General features: G+C 52.6%; 1 protein-coding gene across 4 annotated transcripts in view; it reads left to right on the top strand.

Moving 5' to 3' along the window:
* The first annotated feature begins 2,635 nt into the window (after positions 1–2,635).
* Positions 2,636–21,675, top strand: part of LOC116943970 (thyroid hormone receptor beta) — a 125,395-nt gene continuing 106,355 nt past the window's right edge. For all 4 annotated transcript variants that reach the window (XM_076068031.1, XM_076068034.1, XM_076068030.1 and 1 more), the window contains exon 1: positions 2,636–3,470. The gene's annotated coding sequence lies outside the window, so the exon portion shown is untranslated. The remainder of the gene's footprint in view (positions 3,471–21,675) is intronic.

Here is a 21,675-nt window from a genome sequence, read left to right as displayed (position 1 = left end):
GAGAGAACCATCACACACAGAGAGGGAACCATCACACACAGAGAACCATCACACACAGAGAGAACCATCACAAACACAGAGAGGGAACCATCACACACAGAGAGAGAGAGAGAACCATGACAGAGAGAGAACCATCACACACAGAGAGAGAACCATCACACACAGAGAGAGAACCATCACACACAGAGAGGGAACCATCACACACAGAGAGAACCATCACACACAGAGAACCATCACACACAGAGAGGGAACCATCACACACAGAGAGAGAACTATCACACACAGCGAGGGAATCATCACACACAGAGAGAGAACCATCACACACAGAGAGAGAACCATCACACACAGAGAGAGAGAGAACCATCACACACAGAGAGAGAACCATCACACACAGAGAGGCGCACACCTCCACTGATCCGCCACCAAGTTGGGGAGGGAACTTCCCGGCTCCAATCTGCAATCTACCCGCGAACCCATCGCCAATAGCACACCTCTCGGGCTTATTCACGGAACATTGTTCGGGGACTAATATAACCCTCCAACAACAACAGAAACCACCTCACCCCGCACCATCCCACAACACTTGGCTGGAAAAAAAATTGTTCCGGAGTTCAGCCCCAGGCAAATCCTCTGGTTGAAATGATCCCGTGGGGACATTCCCAACTTCCGAATCGCCGTGGCTGCGTCCAAACCTCCCCCAGGACCCCTGACCCAGTTACCCGTGCCGATGTGGGAGTCCCTACCCCCCCCTCCCCCCCAAGGGGGGAGCGGTAGTGTAGCGGTTAGCGCGCTATGAACCTGGCGACCCGGGTTCGATTCCTGCTCACGGCCAACACCAGTGACGATTATCTGAACCGGTCCCGGGCCTCCCCTAGGTCGGCTCAGCCTCAAATGAGTACCTGGTGCGGTGTGTAAACATTGCCACTAGGGAGACAAAGGCGGTCGGGCGTGGTGCTGGCCACCCACCCCCTCATGTACCGTTCCGGCCTTCATAGGTGCTCGCTAACAGCACTTGCCCCTACAGCCTGTTAAGGCTATATGGGGGATCTTTGTCCCTACCCCCTAGGGTATAGCCCAGACCCCCTATCCCAAAGACCCCGACTGCTGCCTGCCTTGAAGCGCGTATGGGGAGAAGGGTTCTCGTTGCTGCTGCAGAAGCAGCAGCAGCACACGTGGAGTCGTGGCTGTATTTGTGGTTTTACGAGCCCGAGTGCTCGTAAAGGAAACGCGTCTGTGTCTCAGTAACCAGATAGGTCAGATAGGGCAGCAGACGCCCCCCCACCCCATCCCGTATTTGCCCCTCTACATTCACAGAATATGCACGCACTTTGTTTACATATCCCACCAGCAACACACGGAATCCTGGGAGTGCATTTCATCAGCGGCATCGGTTTGTTACGAGAGAGTTCTGGAGCCGTTTTGACTTTCAGTGTCTCATCAGCAGCAGCAGCAGGGCGCGGTTTGCTTGACCCCATGCTGGTGAACTACCGCTGCTGTGAGGGTTGTGTTGCTGTGAGGGTTGTGTTGAGATGTTTAGTTATTGGTGATTGCAGGACAAAATAACCATGGGGAAGGGTGGAGGGGTTACTAAGATGAGGCTTCACCTCCAAGGCGGTCATACTTTAGACAGCGTTGTCCCTTCGACTTCTTCTTCTGCTAGTTGAGGAGGGCCTCCTCACACCGCGTCGGTCAAGGGGCTTGTTGGCCATACTTCACCATCCCAGGTCAGCGTAGGCCGGTGCAGACGGGGGAGCATAGAAGACATCGAAGCATTGTGCAGTACAACTAAAGGTGTTGCTGCACTTTCATCTGCTGACACCACAGCGCTCATATAGTTAACGGCGATGAACTGCCTAGCTTAGTTCAATTATAAGTGATCGGTTAAGATGATCCTGGTTAATTAGTCTAATCACGTGGACGTGCAGGGCTGTTCTGTCGGCGGCAGAGGGCAGTGCGGAAAGGTCCGATGTTGTACTGCACTTGTATGCTCCCGCGTCGCGTCCATGCTTTCTCGCCTGCTCCAACCCGCACTGACCAGCGTGGTGAAGTATGGTCAAGCGACACCCGCGGCCCATTGGCTTTCTTTACCCAAGCTCGAACATTGTAACCACAGTTCTTATCCGCGCTGGGAAACACAATAGCAACGCTTATCTGTGTTGGGAAATGCATTCCAAATACTTAGAAACGCAAAGTACATGCTTATCTGCGTTACTAAATACAAATGGAATGTTTATGCAGGCTTGGAAATATAAAGGCATTGCTTATCCACATTGGGAGATATACACGCGACTCTGTGATCTCATATGTAGTGGGAAATAAAACACCTTACTCTTGATAGTTGTAGACAATTTAATACCCGACGTTTTTCTCACTGGAACTTGCTTATCCGTGTTGGGAAATACAACATGTTATGTTAATCTGCATTAGGAAATGCAACATCACCGACTTAGTCGTGCTTATCGGTACTGGGAAATACAATCCAAGTTCGTGTACGCGGTAGCCAATGCAACGCCAGCTTTCCAATGCCCATGGAGACTAACAAATACATCGGCGTTGCCTATCCGCGCTGGGAAATGTAGCTCGTGGCTGCGAGGGGCGGGGCTCGGTGTCGCGGGGGGCGTGAGGGTGGGGGCGTGCGCATGCGCAGTACGCGCGCGGCGGGGCGAATGAAGCTGAGCGCGGCCAAGGTGAAGGAGTCGGCGGCGGCGGCTCCAGCTCCGGGCTCCAAAAATCCACTCGCCGATCCGGGGTCCAGCGCCAGTCACGGCTGCAGGCTCCAGCTTTAACCGCAGCCACAGCCATAGCACCAGTTCATGGCAAAGCCGCGTCTCTAACCACGCAGCCTCAAAGCTCAAAGGCTTCAAGGCGCGCTCTCTCTCTCTCTCCACCTTCAACCGCAGCGGCTGCTCCAGGTTCTGTCTACTGCTAACGCCGCTAGCGCTCTGCGTGGCTGTAGAACTCCAACGCTCCCCGTGGGCTCCGGCTATCGCCGCAACTCCAGGTTCTATCTCCAGCTACATCCGAGCGATCATCTGCAGCCGCGGCTGCAGCTGGAGACGGGATCGCGCGACTGCGTGCCTGCTGCACGTTTCATTCCCACAGCCGCGTCCTCTTCCTTCCACCCACCGCGTGGCCGCAGCTCCGGTCCACCAGGCTCCGGACTGCCAGTCATTCATTATCTCCGCTCGCATCTCCATCCCCGCGAGCTCCGCCAGCCCCGGCTGCGGCGACTCCACCACGCGGGGAGCCACGAGGGAGAGGCAAACACGGAGGGAAAGAGGGAGGAGAGAGTCGAATAGCGAAGAGGTCGCTTCTCCGGGTCCCCTTGGCCGCAGCCAGGCCCCCTAGATCGGCCACCAAGAAGAGGCGCAGTCGTGTTGAGCAAAGGAACTGCACTACAGTGTCCGCGTGTCGCCTCGTCAACCTCGTTCTGGTCATCATCATCATCTCGTCTTCCACCTCCCGGAAGAGTGAGTAGTGCATTTGACGATTCTGCTGCTGTGCGGAGTTCAGCGCGTGCGTGTGTAGTACGCACGTGTTTACGTGGTGTACACAGGGTTGTGTATCGGATGTGTGTGTGTGTGACACGTGTACACATGCGTGCCTGTGTGCGACACGGGGCAGTGTGTGTCTGTGTAACACGTGTACACATGCGTGCCTGTGTGCGACACGGGGCAGTTGTGTGTGTGTACACATGCGCGTGAATGTTGTGACGTGGGTTGTATGTGTTGTGCGCACAGCCTCGTGTCTTGCTACACGTACGCTTCGCGTGTCATGGGTGACACGGAGCCTTGCGTCTGTGTGTGAGATGCACGGGGTCACGTGCGTGCGTGGACACAGCAGTGCATATACAGCAGCACGTGGTTCACCCCAGTGTCTGCGTATGTGTAGTGCCCTGTGCAATATAAGCAGTGTCTGGTGACTGTATGTGTGTGTGTGAAGTGCCCTGTGCAATAGAAGCAGTCTCTGGTGACTGTATGTGTGCGTGTGTAGTGCCCTGTGCAATAGAAGCAGTGACTGGTGACTGTGTGTGTGAAGAAGCAGTGACTGGTGGGTTGTGTGAGGAGCTCACAAATTCTTGAAAGATCTGGGCAAGGTCCCATAGGTGAGCTCCTCCGGCAGGCAAGGCTGCGTTGGCTGGGTCATGTAGCCCGCATGCCCAGCCACCGCATGCCGAAACAGCTTTTGTTCGGCCGGATCGAGGGGGCTAAACGGGCGCGGCACGGGCTAGAGAAGAGATGGAGTGATGTGGTACAGGAGGACGTGGAGCTGAGTGGACTTTGCCGATGACTGGTACCAGCGGTGTCAAGATCGGCCTCTGTGGAGGAGGCTCGTGAAGGATGCTACTGGGCAGTTGGAGGTAGTCGCCCTCCAACAACAACGGAGGGCGGAGGAGCGACGCTCACAACAACGAGCGGAGCGCCGAGTGGCTAAAGCACAGCAGGTTGGCACAGTAGGGGGCACAGGTGGTGCATCAGTCAGTCATCGTAGTCAGTCGACCCGTGGCACCTGGGTCTGCCCCGTGACCTGCCAGCGGGCGTTCGACACTTCACGTGGCCTCAAGGTGCACATGGCCTGGCACAAGCGTCGTGGTGACGTCACCGCCACTTAGTGGCGAATGGCAGTTGTTGTTATAGTGCCCTGTGCAATAGAAGAAGTGTCTGGTGACTGTGTGTGTGTGAAGTGCCCTGTGCAATAGAAGCAGTGTCTGTGTGCGCGTGTAGTGCCCTGTGCAATAGAAGCAGTGACTGGTGACTATGTGTGTGAAGTGCCCTGTGCAATAGAAGCAGTGACTGGTGACTGTGTGTGTGTGTGAAGTGCCCTGTGAAATAGAAATAGAAACAGAAACAGTGACTGGTGACTGTGTGTGTGTGTGTGAAGTGCCCTGTGCATTAGAAGCAGTGACTGGTGACTGTATGTGTGTGAAGTGCCCTGTGCAATAGAAGCAGTGTCTGGTGACTGTGTGTGTGTGAAGTGCCCTGTGGATTAGAAGCAGTGTGTGTGTAGTGCCCTGTGCATTAGAAGCAGTGACTGTGTGTGTGTGTGAAGTGCCCTGTGCAATAGAAGCAGTGCGTGTGTGTAGTGCCCTGTGCATTAGAAGCAGCGACTGGTGACTGTGTGTGAAGTGCCCTGTGCAATAGAAGCAGTGACTGTGTGTGTGAAGTGCCCTGTGCAATAGAAGCAGTGCGTGTGTGTAGTGCCCTGTGCATTAGAAGCAGCGACTGGTGACTGTGTGTGAAGTGCCCTGTGCAATAGAAGCAGTGACTGTGTGTGTGAAGTGCCCTGTGCAACGCTGCTTCTGCACCAGCGTGGCTCTTTGCAGGGGCACAGCGAAGCACCCCACGGCGTTGTGTTCGGAAGTGTCCTGGCACTGCCGTGCACCGCTGTGTACCCGATGTGCGTGTGCACTCGGTCGTGGCCTATGCAGTGGTGCACCAGTGCGTACCCCACCCCCCCTCCATGCGCGTGTGCAATACACGCGTGTCTCCGTTGCGTCTCCATCCCCATTACCGCTGCCGCATTAATTAATGAAGCGACATCATCATCGCCACCAGCATCATCCCCATATCAGTACAGCAGCTCGTACGCACAGCAGCAGTAGCAGCATAATCAGCAGTGATATCGGCGGAATTATATATGCAGCGGCAAAATAATTTGGGTGAGCAGCAGTAGTTGCAGTAACAATACCAGCAGTTTTGGTGTGTGCAGAAGCAATAACCACAGCAGCAGGAGGATCAATAGCAGTACCAGCAGCAGTACCAGTAGGGACAGCCTTTGCAGCAGTAAGAGCAGCAATGGTGTGAGAGGGCTGTCGGTGGTGATGAATGATCATGAGCCTGATGAAGTGCAGCACTGCAAGCTGCAAGTGGGTACTGAGTGCTACACACAGCTGCAGTACAGACCCTGTGCTGTGTAGTATTGTACAATCAGAGAAGCTATTGCGAAGACAGAGACAGTTCAGATAAGCTGCTGTACGGAAGAACAGCGCCTGTTCCGTCGCAGCAGCAGCAGCGGCGATGTTGCGTTGTGGGCGCGTGGGGCTGAGAGATCGCCTCTCAAGGTTGGCACGGCCCTACGAAGGGGTGGGTGGTGTGGCCTGCACCACGCCCGGCCGTCTTTGTCTCCCACTAGCGATGCTTGCACCAGGTGCTCGTTTACATAAACTCACACACACAAGGGGGGACGTAGGGTCGTCGGCACACTGACACGCGTGCGCACGCCCTCTCTCTCGCACACATTGTCACACACATTGTCACACACATTGTCACACACACACATTGTCACACACATTGTCACACACATTGTCACACACATTGTCACACACACACATTGTCACACATTGTCACACACATTGTCACACATTATCATACACACACATTGTCACACACACACATTGCCACACACATTGTCACACACATTGTCACACACACACATTGTCACACATTGTCACACACACACATTGTCACACACATTGTCACACACATTGTCACACACACACATTGTCACACACATTGTCACACACATTATCATACACACTCTGCCACTCACACACATTGTCACACAATAACAACCGCCATTCACCAGTAAGTGACGGTGACGTCACCACGACGCTTGTGCAAGGCTATGTGCACCCTGAGGCCACGTGAAGTGTCGAACGCCCGCTGGCAGGAGGTCACGGGGCAGACCCAGGTGCCACGGGTCGACTGACTGAGATGACTGAGATGACTGGCTGATGCACCACCTGTGCCCCCTACTGTGCCAACCTGCTGTGCTTTAGCCACCCGGCGCTCCGCTCGTTGTTGTGAGCATCGCTCCTCCGCCCTCCGTTGTTGTTGGATGGCGACTGCCTCTAACTGCCCAGTAGCATCCTTCACGAGCCTCCTCCAGAGAGGCCGATCTTGACACCGCTGGTACCAGTCATCGGCAAAGTCCACTCAGCTCCACGTCCTCCTGTACCACATCACTCCATCTCTTCTCTAGCCCGTGCCGCGCCCGTTTAGCCCCCTCGATCCGGCCGAACAAAAGCTGTTTCGGCATGCGGTGGCTGGGCATGCGGGCTACATGACCCAGCCAACGCAGCCTTGCCTGCCGGAGGAGCTCACCGATGGGACCTTGCCCAGATCTTTCAAGGATTTGTGAGCTCACACAATCCAGCCTGGTTAAAACCAGGATGGATCGTAGGCAGGCCAGCCTAAATGTTTCCAACCGGCGAAGATGCTCCATTAAGAGGGTCCACGTTTCGCAAGCGTAGAGAAGGGAGGGAATGACCGTGGCCGAGAAGACCTGAAGCTTAGTGCGGAGCGACAGACCAGGTAGCTTCCACACAGCGTTACGCAACCGATAAAAAGATATTGCCGCTCGACTGATTCGGAGTGAGACCTCTGCTGTTAAACTGTAGCCGGTCATAAGCACACTGCCCAGGTATGGGAAACTCTCCACTGTCTCCACAACTGCCCCATAACCGATTGGGAGTTGTGGGGGTGGAGTGTCCGATGGTACAAAATACCCAGGCAGGTGCTTAGTTTTGGTGGGGCTGATGGTAAGGCCCCATCTCATAGTGGCACGCTCCAGTCTCAGCAGCAGCGTCTCCAACTCCTCCTCTGAAAGAGCAGCTATTACTAAATCATCAGCATACATAAAGTAGTTGAGCAATAGGGAGCCATCCCTTGACCGCACCCGGGCATCGATCAGCCTCCCATTATATATGTACCAAATGGAGATTTCCCCGGTACAGCTATTGAAGGCTTCACAAACTACGTGGTCAAAATAGATGTTAAATAATGTGGGAGCCAGAGGACATCCTTGTCGCACCCCAAGGTGTACAGGGAATGGCTCGGACTCCCGGCCACGTAGTTTTACCCGGGCCCGCTCACCATCATGAAGGTCCTTAATGATCGTGAACAGAGGGTCAGGGACTCCAAAAGCATGAAGAACAACCCAGAGCCCAGGCCTACTGATGGTATCATAGGCCTTGACCAGGTCAATAAAGCAGAGATGTAGGTCTTGCTGGAATTCCCTACACCTCTGCTGTAGCAGAAGGACAGAAAATATGGCATCTGTGCAGGACCGCCCTTTCCTGAAACCGCATTGGGGCTCCGCAAGCCTCTCCTCAGCCTTCCTCGCAAGGCGATGTTGATTTATCCTTGCCAGGACCTTTTCCGGCACACTTAGGAGTGAGATGCCCTGTACTTGTTACAGTCTGTGTGGTCTCCCTTCTTAAAGAAGGGGACCACCAGGGCATCCTTCCAATCCTGTGGAACCCGTCCAGTGGTCCAGACTGTTGTTATGATGTCATATAGGGCAGTCTGTGCACAAATGGCACCCTCCCTCAGCATTTTGCTTGGGAGATCATCTCTGCCCGGTGCCTTTCCTGGTCTCAGACTTCGGATCGCCTTCAGTACTTCCTCAACAGATTGCACCTCAGCCAGCCACTCACAGGGAGTGACTTCCAATATTTGAGGCACCGCAGCCTCATCAGGGTCATCCCCACTTTGTGCCACGATGTTTTCTCGGCTGAGGGATTTCCTCTCCCCCAGGACCTCACAGAAATGCTCAGCAAATCTGCAAACCTGTTCCTTGGGGTCGGAGATTGGATCACCATTTTTTCCCCTAATGATGGTTATAGGTGTGGCGCTGCAGGTTACTTTTTTGATGGAGTTAAATAGTGATTTGTGATCGCGGGCCACTGAGGCAGACTCCATCTCCTCAGCAACCCGCGACCACCACCCATCCTTGCAGCGCCTCACGGCTCTCCGAACCTCCGAGCGAAGGCTGCGGTAAGCCTCCTCATTCTCTGACGTGGGATTCTGTAGCCGATGACAGTGGGCCTGTCGCTTTTTCTCAACTATCCTGAACACCTCCTGTCAGCCAGGGTCTCTGGGGAGATCTGGACCGTGTACCCAAAGCAGCCAATGCAGCTGCATGAGTCACAGTCCTAAACCTCGCCCATTTACCCTCGACATCAGGAGGAGTGGGGGATGATGCCAACCCCTGCCGTAAGCGATGATGAAATTCTCGCTTGCAACTTTCATCAGATAACTGAGACCAGGCCACTTTAGGTTGGAATGGGGTCCTGGGTGTACACCCACCACCGGAGTGGAATAATGGCAGGCGCATCTTACAGATGACTAGTCGATGGTCAGAGGGCAGATCAGCTCCACGGTAGGTCCTGGTGTCAAGGACATGGGCTCGCATCCGCTGGCCCGTCACTATGTAGTCCAGAAGATGTTCTTGCTTGGACTCGGCATGCATCCATGATGTTGTGTGGATGCGCCCATGCCGGAACAGCGTGTTGGTAATTACAACCCCATGGGCTGCACAAAAATCTAGCAGCCTCCTACCGTTGTTATTGAGCTGATCTGGCCCATGCCCTCCAATCACTCCAGACCAGGTGCCAGCATCATGACCAACTCGGGCATTGAAGTCACCCAACAAGATGACTCTATCCCGAGGGGCCACTTTAGTCAGCACCTGTGACAGGAGGTCATAGAAGGCATCTGACTTATCGGCTTTGCCTGCATCCCTCCACGGATGTTCGTCTTCGGTGGGGGCATAATTAACCACGACCACCACTCCTCGCCTCCGGTTGATGGGAAGGCGAGCCCAAAGTAGCCTGGGGCTTACAGCTTCCCACACCTCACCGCCACGCTCCCACACCCCCTTCATTATTTTGTTCAAAAGAAGAGCCATACCCTGTTGTTTGGCAGTCTGTTGCCCCGAGTAGAGGACTGTCCACCACTCATGGTGGCAGGAGCCAGAACCAGTCCACCGGACCTCCTGAATGCCACAGAGATCCAGGCGGTACCGGTCCAGCTCCCGACAGAGGAGTGGCAGGCTCTCCTCCGCAGTGAGCGTTCGAACATTCCACGTGGCCAAACGTTGTGGCTTTTCGTTGTTTCTGGAGGAGCCCCGAGGGTAGAGATTCAATCTCCTGGCTCCGCCAATTGGGGTTTGACCAGGAGACCTCATAGACGCCTGTCCCCCAGGGGCCTCTGGCACAAGCTTATTAGTAAAAATTTTCATTCGTGGTTTCGTGGTCAATACGTTGAAGGTGGAGGGGTTACCAGCTCCTCGCACCCGTCCAGAGCCCCCGTTTAGCCACTGTGGTGGTCACAGATGCCATGAGAGGAGGGGCCAATCGGAATTGGCCCTCCCCCCACAGCACTGTCCACGACAGAGTTTCCCGTCCGGCACCGCGAGGGGGTAGGGGGTTGTTTTGCCAGACTACACACACACACTGACACAGTACACACACACGCTCCCAGCAGCGGCTGGTGGGGCCGTTTTGAGGGGGCCGAGGGAGCCGACGGATGGAGCCGAGGGGGCCGACGGAGCCGGGGGAGCCGGGGGGGGGCTGACGGGGCCGGGTGGGGGGCTGATGGAGCCGGGGGGGGGGCGATGAAGCCGGGTGGGGGGCGACAGTGCCGGGGGGGGGGGGCCGTCGGAGCCGGGGGGGTGGGGGGGCGACGGCGCGAGCAGAGGGAGCCGACACTGACTTTCTCATACATCATACACTGACTCAACTCACACCATGCACTGACTCACTCACACATCATGCACTGACTCGCTCATCATGCGCTTACTCACTCACATCATGCACTGACTCGCTCATCATGCGCTTACTCACTCACACATCATACACTCGCACAACCACTGACCCATTCACTCATCATACACAGGTTCACTCATCGTGTGCTGGCTCATTCGCACATCATACACTCACTCGCACTGCCGCTGACTCGCTCACTCGCCCACACATCATACACTGACTCAACCTAATACTGACTAAATCATCATACTCTGACTCACACATCATACGCAGACCCGCACATCATACACTCACGCTGCTGCTGACTCACTTATCATACACTGGGAGTGTCGTGCTGCCAGCTATGGCTGCAGGTTTTTGTCGTACGTGTTATGTATATCGTTTATTGTTACATTTAAAATCACAGTTCCTATGATTACTGTTGTTACATTGTTATTGTAGCTTTATTTTGGCCTGGTTGTGGTGTAATCTTTTTCTGCAATGTAGATTCGTATTTTGTTTGTTGCGGTTGCACCCGACTGAAGAGCCGCATGGCTCACAGGGCTATACCTAATAAATGAAACTTGAAACTTGAAAACACTGACACAGTACACACACACTGACACAGTAAACACACACACTGACACAGTAAACACACACACACACTGACACAGTAAACACACACACACAGTGACACACACACACTGACAGTAAACACACACACACAGTGACACACACACACTGACAGTAAACACACACACACTGACACAGTACACACACTGACACAGTACACACACACACTGACACAGTAAACACACACAGACTGACACAGTACACACACACTGACAGTAAACACACATGCACTGACACAGTACACACACACACTGACACAATAAACACACACTGACACAGTAAACACACACTGACACAGTAACACACACACACTGACACAGTACACACACACACTGACACAGTACACACACACTGACAGTACACACACACATTACACACACAGTAAACACACACTGACACAGTACACACACACTGACACAGTAAACACACACACACTGGCACAGTAAACACACACAGTGACACAGTACACACACTGACACAGTACACACACACTGGCACAGTACACACATACTGACACAGTAAACACACACACTGACACAGTACACACACACTGACACAGTACACATACTGACACAGTAAACACACACACAGTGACACAGTACACACACTGACACAGTGCACACACACTGACACAGTACACACACACTGACACAGTACACACACATACTGACACAGTACACACACACACATACTGACACAGTACACACACACTGACACAGTACACACACACATACTGACACAGTACACACACATACTGACACAGTACACACACACACTGACACAGTACACACACACACTGACACAGTAAATACACACACACTGACACAGTAAACACACACACACTGACACAGTAAACACACACACACTGACACAGTACACACACACACACACACTGACACAGTACACACACACACACTGACACAGTACACACACACACACTGACACAGTACACAGTACACACACACTGACACACTACACACACACACTGACACAGTAAATACACACACACTGACACAGTAAATACACACACACTGACACAGTAAATACACACACACTGACACAGTAAACACACACACACTGACACAGTACACACACTGACACAGTAAACACACACACTGACACAGTAAACACACACACACTGACACACTACACACTGACACAGTACACACACACACTGACACACTACACACACACACTGACACAGTACACACACACTGACACAGTACACACACACACTGACACACTACACACTGACACAGTACACACACACTGACACACTACACACACACACTGACACAGTACACACACACTGACACAGTACACACACACACTGACACAGTAAACACACACACACTGACACAGTACACACACACTGACACAGTAAACACACACACACTGACACACTACACACACACACTGACACAGTACACACACACTGACACACTACACACACACACTGACACAGTAAACACACACACACTGACACAGTACACACACACACTGACACACTACACACACACTGACACACTACACACACACACTGACACAGTACACACACACACTGACACACTACACACACACACTGACACAGTACACACACACTGACAGTACACACACACACACTGACACAGTAAACACACACACACTGACACACTACACACACACACTGACACAGTACACACACACTGACACACTACACACACACACTGACACAGTAAACACACACACACTGACACAGTAAACACACACACACTGACACACTACACACACACACTGACACAGTAAATACACACACACTGACACAGTAAATACACACACACTGACACAGTAAATACACACACACTGACACAGTAAACACACACACACTGACACAGTACACACACTGACACAGTAAACACACACACTGACACAGTAAACACACACACACTGACACACTACACACTGACACAGTACACACACACACTGACACACTACACACACACACTGACACAGTACACACACACTGACACAGTACACACACACACTGACACACTACACACTGACACAGTACACACACACTGACACACTACACACACACACTGACACAGTACACACACACTGACACAGTACACACACACACTGACACAGTAAACACACACACACTGACACAGTACACACACACTGACACAGTAAACACACACACACTGACACACTACACACACACACTGACACAGTACACACACACTGACACACTACACACACACACTGACACAGTAAACACACACACACTGACACAGTACACACACACACTGACACACTACACACACACTGACACACTACACACACACACTGACACAGTACACACACACACTGACACACTACACACACACACTGACACAGTACACACACACTGACAGTACACACACACACACTGACACAGTAAACACACACACACTGACACACTACACACACACACTGACACAGTACACACACACACTGACACAGTACACACACACACTGACACAGTAAACACACACACACTGACACAGTACACACACACACTGACACTACACACACACACACTGACACAGTACACACACACACTGACACACTACACACACACACTGACACAGTACACACACACTGACACAGTACACACACACACTGACACACTACACACTGACACACTACACACACACTGACACACTACACACACACACTGACACAGTACACACACACTGACACAGTACACACACACACTGACACAGTAAACACACACACACTGACACAGTACACACACACACTGACACAGTACACACACACACTGACACAGTAAACACACACACACTGACACAGTAAACACACACACACTGACACACTACACACACACACTGACACAGTACACACACACACTGACACAGTAAACACACACACACTGACACAGTAAACACACACACACTGACACAGTACACACACACACACTGACACAGTACACACACACACTGACACACTACACACACACACTGACACAGTACACACACACTGACACAGTACACACTGACACAGTACACACACACTGACACACTACACACACACACTGACACAGTACACACACACTGACACAGTACACACACACTGACACAGTACACACACACACTGACACAGTAAACACACACACACTGACACAGTACACACACACACTGACACAGTAAACACACACACACTGACACACTACACACACACACTGACACAGTACACACACACTGACACACTACACACACACACTGACACAGTACACACACACACTGACACAGTAAACACACACACACTGACACAGTACACACACACACTGACACAGTACACACACACACTGACACAGTACACACACACACTGACACACTACACACACACACTGACACACTACACACACACACTGACACAGTACACACACACACTGACACAGTACACACACACACTGACACAGTACACACACACTGACAGTACACACACACACTGACACACTACACACACACACTGACACAGTACACACACACTGACACACTACACACACACACTGACACAGTACACACACACACTGACACAGTACACACACACACTGACACACTACACACACACTGACACAGTACACACACACACTGACACAGTACACACACACACTGACACAGTAAACACACACACACTGACACAGTACACACACACACTGACACACTACACACACACACTGACACAGTACACACACACACTGACACAGTACACACACACTGACACAGTCTCACCCCCCCCACCCGCCCGCGAGGACACGCGCCCCGCTGTGCTGCTGCACGTCACGTGCGAGTGGGGGTGGGAGAGGGGGGGGTGCGCGTGGGGGTGGGCGAGGGGAGTGGGTGCGAGGGGAGGGGCTATTGATCACAAGCCGCTTATGTAACGCGGGGCCTGACGCAAGCCCTTGGGGCCCAGTGTGTTCCCTCCACTCTAGAGTGGGCTTGCAGGGCCCCCTGGGCGACTGTCGTCTCTCTGTGTGTCTCTGTGTGTGTCTCTCTGTGTGTCTCTCTGTGTGTCTCTCTGTGTGTCACTCTGTGTGTGTCTCTGTGTGTGTCTCTGTGTGTCTCTGTGTCTCTGTGTGTGTTTCTCTGTGTGTGTCTCTCTGTGTGTGTCTCTCTGTGTGTGTCTCTCTGTGTGTGTCTCTCTGTGTGTGTCTCTCTGTGTGTGTCTCTCTGTGTGTCACTCTGTGTGTGTCTCTGTGTGTGTCTCTGTGTGTGTCTCTCTGTGTGTGTCTCTCTGTGTGTGTCACTCTGTGTGTATCTGTGTGTGTGTGTATCTGTGTGTGTGTGTATCTGTGTGTGTCTCTGTGTGTGTCTCTGTGTGTGTCTCTGTGTGTGTGTCTCTGTGTGTGTGTCTCTGTGTGTGTCACTCTGTGTGTGTCTCTCTGTGTGTCTCTGTGTGTGTGTGTGTCTGTGTGTTTTTGTGTGTCACTCTGTGTCACTCTGTGTGTCACTGTGTGTCACTCTGTGTGTCACTCTGTGTGTGTCTGTGTGTGTCTCTTTGTGTGTGTCTGTGTGTGTCTCTCTGTGTGTCACTGTGTGTCTCTCTGTGTGTCACTCTGTGTGTCACTCTGTGTGTGTATGTCTGTGTGTGTGTGTCTGTGTGTGTGTGTATCTGTGTGTGTGTGTATCTGTGTGTGTGTGTATCTGTGTGTGTGTATCTGTGTGTGTGTGTATCTGTGTGTGTGTGTGTATCTGTGTGTGTGTATATGTGTGTGTGTTTCGGTGCGTGCTCCCCCACTTTAGCGCGTGTGCTCACTGCTTATTGTGTGCTCAGGGTCCTCTAGGCGTAGTGTGTGTGCCTACTACTCTCGTGTATTTTGGTGCAGACCACACTAGTGCAGCTCAGTGCAGAGTCCCCGTGCGCAGCACGTACAGGAAGTGCTTCGTGCATTGCACTCGAGTGTGTGCAATATCCTGGCGTGCGGCAATGTGCTGTCATGCAGTGCTGCAGTACAAAGCGCCGCAGCAGTCATCATTAACACTCGCCTTGAACCAGGGCTTCATTCCATCAGGGTCTGTCCCGGTCGGCACCCCAGAACAGATCTGTGAACCCGGCACCCCACATCCAGGACACCCCTCGCTCTGGCTTGGGCGGGATAGGCGCGCGACCCCACGACTTGGGTTTACCAGCGGCCCGGAAATAATCGAGTGTGAAATGAAGCCCATGGCTATTCAAGACAACGATCTCCCGTATAGCTTGAACAGACCTTTGGGCCAAGTGCTTTTCGAGAGCACCATCCTGCCTATGAACACAGAAACATGCGGGCAAGTGAAGCTCAGGCCAACGTTTCGGGCCCTGGTCCTTCTTCAGAGCCACTGGCTCTATGCAGAGCACAATAACCACGTGCTGAAAGAGTCGGGTGTGTTTCTGTTAGGAGGCGTCTATCTTTGCAATGGTAACACAGCAGCAGCAAGCAGCAAGAACAACAACAACAATGATGATGAATGAACTGTGGTCATGCCGGTCACTCGGCACAATTACGGGTTCGCACTACGATGGTGCCTGTGGCAGCAGCAGCAGCAGCGGCAGCAGCGTTAGCCCGCCGCTGTGAGAATTGACGCTTTGCAGACGCACAACAGAGTTCAATTGACTTGTAATGCAAAGACAAAGATCCCACGGTTATATTCTCCAGACGGTTTGGGACAGGTGCTGTTAGCGAGCACTCACGAAGGCCAGTGCGGCCAGATCCACTTCCCGCCACCCTTGTCTCCCCAGTGCTGATGTTTACACACCACACGAGCTACGGGATGAGATGTCGGTCAGCGTTGTTGGCCGTGAGCGAGAATCGAACTCGGGTCACGGGCTTCGTCGTGCAGTGCGCCAACCACTGCGCCACCGCTCAGACACACACGTGCGTTTATTAATATACACGCGTGCGTGTGCACGGTCCTGTTGTATATTTATAGACACGTGCTCATACACAAACAAAGATAGAGATCCCCGTTGTAAACCCCGATAACCTTTACCAGCCTGGTGGAAGTGCTGTTGGCGAGCACCTATGAAGGACTGTATGTATGTATATTGAACTTCTGTTGCACCGTACGTAGCCAACCGTGCTACTGGGAGGTGTGGGGAAGGGCGTGAGCAACACACACACACAGAGAGGCGTTGCAGCACTTCTCGTGTGAACCAGACCACCAGTTGGCACGTGAGGGGGTGGGTGGTGAGCACCACGCCCGGCCGCCTTTATCTCCCCAATTGTGATGTTTACGCACGGCCCCAGGTACTATTTTAAGACTGAGTTGACCTAGGGGAGACCCAGGACTGATTCAGGTATTTATCAACGATGTTGACTTTGAGCAGTTATTGAACTTGGGTCGTTGGGTTCGTAGCGCAGCGTGCTAACCACCGGACTACCGCTCTTCATTGGCGTTCATACAAAGACACTCACACATATTACAACACGCACATATACATATTACAACACACATATACATATTACAACACACACATATACATATTACAACACACACATGACGTACAGTAATAATTATGAGCCATGATCCATCAACTGCTGGATGAAGGACTACCCCAGCCATCCCTCGTGGTTACGAGCTGCAACGATCCATTTAAGCAGCCGACACACGAGCTGAGTTATCACTCCGTCGACCACGTTCTCTCCTTATCCTGCCGCTCGACCTTTAGACTCGACCTTTAGACTCGACCTTTAGACTCGACCTTTAGACTCGACCTTTTAGACTCGGCCTTTAGACTCGACCTTTAGACTTGGCCTTTAGACTCGTCCGTTAGACTCGATCTTTAGACTCAACCTTTAGACTCGATCTTTAGACTCGACCTTTAGACTCGATCTTTATACTCGGCCGTTAGACTCGATCTTTATACTCGGCCTTTAGACTCGGCCTTTAGACTCGACCTTTAGACTCGGCCGTTAGACTCGACCTTTAGACTCGACCTTTAGACTCCACCTATAGACTCGGCCGTTAGACTCGGCCTTTAGACTCGGCCGTTAGACTCGACCTTTAGACTCGGTCTTTAGACTTGGCCTTTAGACTCGTCCGTTAGACTCGATCTTTAGACTCGACCTTTAGACTCGGGCTTTAGACTCGATCTTTATCCTCGATCTTTAGACTCGGCCTTTAGACTCGGCCTTTAGACTCGACCTTTAGACTCGGCCGTTAGACTCGACCTTTAGACTCGACCTTTAGACTCCACCTATAGACTCGGCCGTTAGACTCGGCCTTTAGACTCGGCCGTTAGACTCGACCTTTAGACTCGGCCTTTAGACTCGGCCGTTAGACTCGGCCTTTAGACTCGACCTTTAGACTCGGCCGTTAGACTCGACCTTTAGACTCGACCTTTAGACTCGGCCGTTAGACTCGGCCTTTAGACTCGGCCGTTAGACTCGACCTTTAGACTCGGCCGTTAGACTCGACCTTTAGACTCGGCCTTTAGACTCGGCCTTTAGACTCGGCCGTTAGACTCGGCCGTTAGACTCAACCTTTAGACTCGGCCGTTAGACTCGACCTTTAGACTCGGCCGTTAGACTCGACCTTTAGACTCGACCTTTAGACTCGGCCTTTAGACTCGACCTTTAGACTCGACCTTTAGACTGCCGTTAGACTCGACCTTTATACTCGGCCTTCAGACTCGACCTTCAGACTCGACCTTCAGACTCGACCTTCAGACTCGACTTTTAGACTCGACCTTTATACTCGACCTTTATACTCGACGGTTAGACTCGGCCTTCAGACTCGGCCATCGTCCTTTCTTGCGACGTCTACAACACGTCTCTAGCCGGCTGCCGCTATTGTCCTTGAATCCGTGTGCTCCTCTTCCCGTCTCCCGGTGCAGTTTCGAGTGTGCACCTCTCCACCCTTTTCGCATTTATTCAACTTTAATGTCTTGTTCTTTGCTAGTGTCTCTGTGTCTGGTCCGTGTGCCAGGGCTGGCGTTGTGAAGTGATTGAATACCTGAAATATGGGTTCAATATCAAGGTACTTGCAGCAGCAGCAGCTGCGGTAGCAGCTGCATCGGCCTAGGGCTACGAACATCATCAGTGCTGTTGAAATATGAAAAATATTCAGTGACTGGTTATACAGCAACAACCGCCATTCACCACTAAGTGGTGGTGACGTCACCACGACGCTTGTGCCAGGCCATGTGCACCTTGAGGCCACGTGAAGTGTCGAACGACCGCGGGCAGGAGGTCACGGGGCAGACCCAAGTGCCACGGGTCGACTGACTAAGATGACTGAGATGACTGGCTGGTGCACCACCTGTGCCCCCTACTGTGCCAACCTGCTGTGCTTTAGCCACCCGGCGCTCCGCTCGTTGTTGTGAGCGTCGCTCCTCCGTTGTTGTTGGAGGGCGACTACCTCCAACTGCCCAGTAGCATCCTTCACGAGCCTCCTCCACAGCGGCCGATCTTGACACCGCTGGTACCAGTCATCGGCAAGTCCACTCAGCTCCACGTCCTCCTGTACCACATCACTCCATCTCTTCTCTAGCCCGTGCCGCGCCCGTTTAGCCCCTCGATCCGGCTGAACAAAAGCTGTTTCGGCATGCAGTGGATGGGCATGCGGGCTACATGACCCAGCCAACACAGCCTTGCCTGCCGGAGGAGCTCACCGATGGGACCTTGCCCAGATCTTTCAAGGATTTATGAGCTCCTCACACAATTCAGCATGGTTAAACCCAGGATGGATCGTAGGCAGGCTAGCCTAAATGTTTCTATCGGGCGAAGATGTTCCATTAGGGGGGGTCCACGTTTCACAAGCGTAGAGAAGGGAGGGAATGACCGTGACCGAGAAGACCTGAAGCTTAGTGCGGAGCGACAGACCAGGTAGCTTCCACACAGCGTTACGCAACCGATGAAAAGATATTGCCGCTCGACTGATTCGGAGTGAGACCTCTGCTGTTAAACTGGAGCCGGTCATAAGCACACTGCTCGGGTATGGGAAACTCTCCACTGTCTCCACAACTGCCCCATCACCGATTGGGAGTTGTGGGGGTGGAGTGTCCGATGGTACAAAATACCCAGGCAGGTGCTTAGTTTTGGTGAGGCTGATGGTAAGGCCCCATCTCTTAGTGGCACGCTCCAGTCTCAGCAGCAGCGTCTCCAACTCCTCCTCTGAATGAGCAGCTATTACCAAATCATTGGCAAACATAACGTGGTTGAGCAATAGGGAGCCATCCCTTGACCGCACCCGAGCATTGATCAACCTCCCATTATATCTGTACCATATGGAGATTCCCCCGGTACAGCTATTGAAGGCTTCACGAACTACGTGGTCAAAATACATGTTATATAATGTGGGAACCAGATGACATCCCTGTCGCACCCCAAGGTGTACAGGGAATGGTTCTGACTCCCGGCCACGTAGTTTTACCCGGGCCCGCTCACCATCATGAAGGTCCTTAATGATCGTGAGCAGAGGTTCAGGTTCTCCAAAAGCACGAAGAACAACCCAGAGCCCAGGCCTACTTATAGTATTATAGGCCTTGACCAGGTCAATAAAGCAGAGATGTAAATCTTGCTGGAATTCCCTACACCTCTGCTGTAGCAGACGGACAGAAAATATGGCATCTGTGCAGAACCGCCCTTTGCTGAAACCGCACTGGGGCTCCGCAAGCCTCTCCTCAGCGTGCCTGGCAAGGCGATGTTGAATAATCCTTGCCAGGACCTTTCCTGGCACACTGAGGAGTGAGATGCCCCTGTAGTTGTTACAGTTTTTGCGGTCCCCCTTCTTAAAAAGGGGGACCACCAGGGCATCCTTCCAATCCTGCGGAACCCGTCCAGTGGTCCAGATTGTTGTTATGATGTCATATAGGGCAGTCTGTGCACAAACGCCACCCTCCCTCAGCATTTTGCTTGGGAGATCATCTCTGCCCGCTGCCTTTCCTGGTCTCAGACTCCGGATTGCCTTCAGCATTTCCTCAACAGATGGCACTTCAGCCAGCCACTCACAGGGGGTGACTTCTTCCAATATTTGAGGTACCGCAGCCTCCCCTCCCCCAGGACCTCACATAAATGCTCAGCAAATCTGCAAACCTGTTCCTGGGGGTCGGAGATTGGATCACCGTTTTTTCCCCTAATGATGGTAATAGGTGTGGCGTTGCAGGTTACTTTTTTGATGGAGTTAAATAGAGATTTGTGATCGCGGGTCACTGAGGCAGACTCCATCTCTTCAGCAACCCGCGACCACCACCCATCCTTGCAGCGCCTCACGGCTCTCCGAACCTCCGAGCGAAGGCTGCGGTAAGCCTCCTCATTCTCTGACGTGGGATTCTGTAGCAGATGACAGTGGGCCTGTCGCTTTTCTCAACTATCCTGAACACCTCTTCTGTCAGCCAGGGTCTCTGGGGCGGTCTGGACCGCGTATCCAAAGCAGCCAATGCAGCTGCATGAGTGACAGTCCTAAATCTCGCCCATTTACCCTCGACATCAGGAGGAGTGGGGGACGATGCCAACCCCAGCCGCAGGCGATGTTGACATTCTCGCTTGCAAC

Source organism: Petromyzon marinus, chromosome 19 (genome assembly GCF_048934315.1).
Source record: "Petromyzon marinus isolate PM22_M1 ecotype Great Lakes invasive population chromosome 19, UKy_Petmar_22M1.pri1.0, whole genome shotgun sequence".
Lineage (NCBI taxonomy): Eukaryota > Metazoa > Chordata > Hyperoartia > Petromyzontiformes > Petromyzontidae > Petromyzon > Petromyzon marinus.
Note: the sequence above shows the minus strand (reverse complement) of the source record. Positions and strands in the feature narration are given on the sequence as shown.